Here is a 7,492-nt window from a genome sequence, read left to right as displayed (position 1 = left end):
TAAGGGCAGGAGGGATGAAAGCTGAGGTCACAGAGCTTGTCTGGGGCCAGATCACACAAGAACTTATAGGACAGGTAAGGAGCCAGAGTCAAGGTCATTGAAGGCTTAAGCACCAAAGAACATGATCTGATTTAGCTTTTTAAATGATCACTCTGGTTGTTGGAGTGGATTAGAGTGGAGACAAGTGTGGAAAGAGGAAACCACTTTATTAGTTCAAAAATAATTTATTAAATGCCTACCATGTGCCAAGCTCTTTGACTAAGGTGAGGTGGTAGAGAAGGGAAAAGAAAGCTGAGTGAGATCTGTTCTGGAAGTAGAACCAAGAGGACTTGCTTATGATGGGAATGGGAGATAGGGGGGTGGGAACACTGCTGAGAGGATTTAAGGGTCACTCCCATGTTTCTGGCTTTGGTAACTGGGTGGATGTGAAGCCATTTTGTAGGAGAGGAAAACTGGTGGAGGGCCAAGTTGGGGAAGAGTGGGAGAACTCAAGAACTGTTTTGAAGAGGTAAATCTGAGATGCCTAAGTGACATCTAAGAGGACATGTCAAGTATGATGCATGAGTGGAGGGCTTCAAAGAGAGGTCTGAGCTAGAAGAACATCTGTATATCGATGACAGTGGACATGATCACCTAAAATTGAGCCCCAAGGACCTCCAGCAAGCAGTAGAGGAGGCATCAGCAAATTGATCAGTGAGGTTGGAGTAAAACCATTCAGTACAAAGACCTGGCCTGACTAAAGCCACTGCAAGTTACAAAACTTATCCTTAAGCTTACAGTCAATCTGGTGGGAGACAGAGACTTGCAAAACAGGAAGTCACAAAACAGAACAGTAAGTGCTGTGAGAAAGGAAGTACCAGCTACTATGAGAACAGTAAATGGCTCCTAATCCAGACTTGGAGAATCCAAGCCTTCCTGGAGGAGGTGATGGTTAAACCCCAAAGAATGAGAAGAAAATGGGGGTGAGTGGGAGTAGTTTGGGGGAGATACCTCTCAGGGCAGAGGGAGCAGCATGTGGAAATCCCTGGAGGCAAAAGAAAACATGGTTCTTTTGGGGAAAGGCAAGAAATTCTGCATGACTAGAGTATGGAGGTTCAGTGAGCAGGAGCTTAAAGATAAGGCCAGATCATGAAGGGCTTTATCCTGAGGGCATAGGGGGCATTAAAGGATTGAATCAAGTGAGTGAAGATATTTCATTCTTGACAGATTACTCTGACTGCAAGCTGGAGAATGGGCAGGAGAGGGGTGAGACTAGAGGCAGGAAGACTTGCTAGGAGGCCGTTGTCCAGGTAAGAGATGGCAGAGGCCTGAATGAGCCAGGACCTGCAGAAGCTAAGAGCATGAAAGGCCTGGAACACACCAGATCTGCTGACTGAATGGATGAGAGACTGGTGGGTGAGGGAGGAATGCTGGGGCTTAAGAAGGCTGATAAATAATATTCAAGTCTCCCATCCTGAGTTTGGAACCAATTCAGACAGACACACAAGACAGACAGATGGAGATGAAAAGAGTAGCTTTATTACTGATAAGGCTAAATTGGAGAATGAGGTTTGACCTACAGCCTCCCTGATATTTCTCGCCTGAGCTAACTTTACCCACCCAGATGTAGCAAAGCTGGACAACCACAGGCCTCCTTGCCAGGGAAAGGCCCTCTACAGCAGAGTGGAGTAGAAGAAGGTCCTTATAGATCAGGTAGAAAAGACTGAGCCACACGTGACCAGCTTCTCCTCTCAAACTCACCGAGCTTATGAGTCAATCCTACTCCAAGGGGGTATAAGTGAGGGGACAGAGAAGCCAGGAGTATTCCTGTCATATTTTCCCCTCCCTGCAGAGTTGATTGGAAGTTCCTTGCCCTCTCTGAAAATATGAGAAGAAGAGGAAGGTGTTCCCCCACTGTCTTTGGAGATCTTCCTTTTGCCTATCTAGACCCAATTGTTCTGGGCCTCAAGGTCTGAACTCCGGTCAGGGGCCCTCTCCACACGGCCCTCCTCCCCACCCCACCCCCCACCCACAGTGACAAAACCACTCCATCCTCTCTTCCCTACAGGCCTGGGAGTGGTAACAGGGTCCCAATGGTACTGCCTAATTCTTTGTAGTTTCTTTATACACTGTCTACATATTTGTAAATAACTTCTTTATTAAAGGCTTTTCAACTGCTCCTAATTTGAGTGTGCCATTGGTTCCTAGAGTCTTTGAGTGGTGAGAACGGTAACACACTCAGATGCTAACCAAAAGGTTAGAGGTTCGAGTCCACCATGAGACACCTCAGAAGAAAGGCCTGGAGTTCTACTTCCAAAAAATCAGCCATTGAAAACCCTATGGTGTACAGTTGCACTCTGACACACACGGGGTCACCATGAGTCTAAATCAACTAGAATCAATTGGAGCTGGTTCCTGCTGGGGCCTTGGTGGTTACATGCCCTCCCCCAAATAAGGAGAAAACAAGTATAACTGACGTGGGGAAAAGGATGAGACTGAGTTCCTAAGGATTATGGCTTGAGAAGTTCACTGGTTTGGAAAGATAATGGGCTTACTGAGAAAGTGGTTGTCTTTTAATAGCTCTGCTATTTTGGCAAGAATGATTCTGCTCACTTAAAAAGAGAAGAAAAAAGAAAAGGGAAATCTTTGGGAATTTCACCTCTGGAGACAAATGCTATTAGCATTTTTGCTGAGTATCCTACAGAATTCTCTTATACACAAATATATACTTACACAGATATGTTCAATTTTATGTAAGTAGATCATACTCTAAATACTGTGCCAAAACCTGTTTCATTTCTTGCTCATCTTTAAGTCTTGAATTTTGAATTGTCTGGGAAATAATCCAAGTAGGTATGTTCAGAAATGAATTGAATATAATAATTTAGAGTTCAAGAGAGATATACAGTTTTGGGGTCACCATCAGAGATGATCATCAAAGTTGCAGGAGGCAGAGGATCCACCAGGCAGAGGGTTGGAGAAGAAGAGGTAAGGGCCAAACGCAAATCCCCAGGAACTCAAACACTGACAGGGCAAGAGGAACCAGAGGAGGGACTGAGAAAGAGCAGCCAAGGCGGTAGGAGGAAATTCAGAGAATTCTTGACCTTTCAAAAAGAAGAGCGGTCAACAGTGTAAAAGAATACCATCAGGTCAAATAAGATAAGGGCTTTCGATTTAGCAATAAGGAGGTAGCTGGTCACCTGGATAAGAGTGATTTTAGTCAAGTGATAGGGTAGAAGCCAGAATGTAAAACAGCTGAGGATAAAATAGAGGCAATCTGCCTAGCCTGCCCCACTCACTGTCCCTCTTACCCCTCATCAGAGCTTCTCAACTTGTAGTGTGCATATATTATTAAAATGCAGATCTGATTTACTAGGTCTAGGGTGGGGCCTGAGATTTTGTATTTCTAACAAGCTCCCTTGTGATTTCAGTAGTACTGGTCCATGTACCACATTCGAAGTAACAATACTGGTGTGGTGAAATGAGTTCCTTTAAGTGACCTTTTGCCTTGGTTCTTTGGAAAAAATACCTTCAGAGAGTTTTCCCCTAAGCCCCGAGGAGTTCCCTTGCCCTACTTTTTCACCCCAGAGAGTTTGTTACTTTTGACCAGGTTGACTGACATTTCCTGGGTAAGCTGTAAACAACTTGATGGTTTGATACTTTTTGTCTGGCCTGGGCTGCAGCCTGCCCTGTAATTGGTAATCACCTTGCAGGGACTGGTCAATATACTGTGCAAATGAAGTGACTATAGACTCATGGGACTGGTCATTTTGTGGCCCTGCTGAGAGGACTGTGCCTTGAAATCGACAAGGAGTTTGCTTACATAAGCAGCCAATCCCACAGAGGTTTCAGAAAGGAGAGAAGGCAAGAGAGGCAAGAAAAGAGAAGTAGAGAGAAAGGAAATGCGGAACCTTCTAATAGAGCTGTAACACAGGCCAAGGGCTGTCAAGAGGCCTGGAAGAGGGCCTGCGGCAGAGCTGGCAGCAACAGGCCCAGGAGGGACCCTGAAGCAGAGTTGGTGGTGACAGCAGAAACCCGCCACTAGGGATGCAGCTAAGAAGGAGTTGAACAAAGCTGCTACGCTGGCTATGAGCTGGGTCAGTTAGCAGTGGAGAAGCCAAAGGCAGGGAGACCTGCACAGCTGAGAGGGGGAGTGCATGGCCAAAGGAGGCCTGTCCTGAGGGGGCTCTGAGGAGGCCAGCATGGCCAAGAGAGGGTGTGCGTGGCAGAGAGAAGGGCCTACTTGCTTGCACAGCTGAGAGAGCTGTCCTGCACTGAAGAAGGAAGGGATGTGCTTTCTACTTCGGGGGAGCCTTCCAGATTTTGCCTACATGCTTCCTAATCCTGATCTTGATCCCGAGTTGTATCCTGTTACTTCCTTATAAAACACTTAACTGTAGGTATGGTCTGTGAGTTTTGTGTGGCCACTGCAACGAATTATCAGACCCAGCAGAGAAGTAGAGGGTGCCGTGGGGGAGACGACTGGTGTCAGAAATGGTAAAGAAGTTGGAGAGTGGAAGTATGTCTGACCCTCCGCCTCATACAAATCAGCTTTGTGCTGATCCGGATTCTTACCGTTCCTCGGCAATATAAACGAGTTCTGACACTACTGCTCTTGCAACACAACCAGTAACTAGTTCCGTCCAGTCATTTCCAACTTGTGGTGACCCTATGTGTGTCAGAGTAGAACTGTGATCCATAGGCTTTCTTTTTCTGTTTGTTTTTCAAATTTCATTGTGCTTTAGTTGAAAGTCTACAGCTCAAGTTAATTTCTCATTCAAAAAATGTATACACATATTGTTTTATAACATTGGTTGCAATCCCTGCAATGTAACAGCATGCTCCTTCCTCCTTTCCATCCTAGGTTCCCTATGTCCATTCATGTAGGTCCTGTCCCTTCCTGCCTTCTCATCTTTGCTTTTGGGCAGGAGTTGCCTATTTGGTCTTGTAGATTTGATTGAACTATGAAGCACGTTCCTCACGTGTGTTTTTGTTTGTTTTATAGGCCTGTCTTATCTTTGGAAAGTGGGCTTTGGGAGTAGTTTCAGTTCTGGGTTAGACTGTCCAGGGACCCATAGGCTTGGTGGTTTCTCCAGTCTCTGTCAGACCAGTAAGTCTGATCTTTTTTCATAAATTTGAATTTTGTTCTACATTTTTCTCCTGCTCTGTCCGGGACATAGTGTTTCCAATGGCTGTTTTTTGGAACTAGATCGCCAGGCCTTTCTTTCTTTCCTTCTTTATACCTCTGGGTGTAACTTGAACATTCAACCTTTCATTTAGCAGCCAAGCGCATTAACCATTTGCATCACCCAGGGACTCCCTTAAAGTAGCAAGGGGCTAGAGAAATGGGGCTGCCCAGTGACAAGGCCCAGTCTTGATAAATTCACATAAGGATTTACCAAAGAAACTCAAGTGTACAGAGATGAAATGATTTAGAGTCCTAGATTACTATTCACATCAGGAAAGCACTAAAAAAGAAAACTAGAGGAAATTTCTGTTCTCATATGCCTAGTTCTCTTTCCTGCATATATGCCTTGTTCATGAAAGTCCTTTCATTTGTCATTTAAAAGTATTTCTTAATTTCCAGCCTTAGGAGGGTTTTCTAGTTATCCTTGTGTTATTTCTAGCTTAATTACATTAGGTCTGAGAACATGCTCTTTAAGATCACAGTCCTTTGAAATTTGTTGGGATTTGTTTATGGCTCAGAACATGGACAACTTTTATAAATGTTCCATGAGTCCCTGAAAAGAATGTATTCTACAACTGTGGGTGCAGTCTGTTATGTCTATTAGGTCAAATTTATTAATCAGGTTGACAGGTCTCCATATTCTATCAAGTATTAAAAAGAGATGTGTTAAAATCTCCAGTCTCTCTACCCAGAAAGCGTTTCCTCCTTACCTCTACTTACTTGCCCAGGCCTCCATCCCACACACAGAGAGTCAATGGTGAGCACTGCTGATCTAGTCCCTGCAGACCGATCCTCGCTGAGAGCATAAGAAGACTTCCCTGATCACCAACACTTCCCTAACACCATCTCAGACCTGGGAATATTTCTCCCTCCTCTGATTTCATACAGTATTCACTGCCTTTTCCACTAATTTGATATTTACATGATCTGTTTTCATTGTAACTATTTGTGTTCATAATTTATCAGGTTTTAAATTCAGGCAGGGTAAGACTATCTTATTTCTTTTATAACAGCTTTTCTTTTTGCTGTTGTTAGGTGACATCGAGTCGGTTCTGACACATAGCAACCCTACGGACATCAGAATGAAACACTGCCCGGTCCTACGCCATCCTCGCGATCATTATGCTCGAGCTCATTGTTGCAGCCACTGTGTCAATCCATCACGTTTAGGGTCTTCCTCTTTTTTGTTAACCCTCTACTTTACCAAGCATGATGTCCTTCTCCAGGGACTAGTCCTTCATGATAACACGTCCAAAGTTTGTGAGACATAGTCTCGCCATCCCTGCTTCTAAGGAGCATTCTAGCTATACTTCCTCCAAGACAGATTTGTTTATTCTCCTGGCAGTCCATGGTATATTCAACATTCTTCACCAACACCATAATGCAAAGGCGTAAATTCTTCTTCAGTCTTCCTTATTCATTATCCAGCTTTCAGATGCATGTGACGTGATTGAAAATACCACGGTTTGGGTCAGGTGCACCTTAAGTCCTTAAAGTGACATCTTTGCTTTTGAATACTTTAAAGAGGTCTTTTGCAAGAGATTTCCCCAATGTAATGCATTGTTTTATTTTTTGACTGCTGCTTCCAGGGGTGTTGATTGTGGATCCAAGTAAAACTACATCCTTGACAACTTCAATCTTTTCTCCGTTTATCATGATGTTGCTTATTGGTCCAGTTGTGGAGATTTTTGTTTTCTTTATGTTGAGGTATAATCCATACTGAAGGTTGTGGTCTTTGATCTTCATCAGTAAGTACTTCAAGTCCTCTTCACATTTAGCAAGCAAGGTTGTGTCATCTCCATATCGCAGGTTGTCGATGAGTTTTCCTCCAGACTTTTTTTCACCGTACAAAAATTTATACATACATTGTTATGTAAACCTAACTGCTCTCCCCATGCTGTGACAGCACACTCCTCCTTTCCACCCGATTCCCCATGTCCACCCAACCAGCTCCTAACCCTCTATACCTTCCCATCTCACCTCCGGACAGAAGCTGCCTGTTTAGTCTCTTATATCTACTTGAGCTAAGAGGCACACTCCTCACGTGTATCACTTTATGTCCCACAGTCCAGTCCAGTTCCTGTCTGAAGAGTTGGCCTCAGAAAGTGTTTTAGTTCTGGGCTGATAGAGAATCCAGGGGCCATGCTTTCCGGGGCTCCTCCAGTCTCAGACCATTAAGTCTGGTCTTCTTACTAGAATTTGAGTTCTGCACCTCACCTTTCTCCTGCTTTCATCTGGGACTCTCTGTTGTGTTCCCTGTCAGGGCGGTCATTGGTGGTAGCCAGGCACCATCTAGTTCTTCTGGTCTCAGGCTGATGAAGTCTC

This window comes from Trichechus manatus, unplaced genomic scaffold (genome assembly GCF_000243295.1).
Source record: "Trichechus manatus latirostris isolate Lorelei unplaced genomic scaffold, TriManLat1.0 scaffold00010, whole genome shotgun sequence".
NCBI classification, from domain to species: Eukaryota; Metazoa; Chordata; class Mammalia; order Sirenia; family Trichechidae; genus Trichechus; species Trichechus manatus.
Note: the sequence above shows the minus strand (reverse complement) of the source record.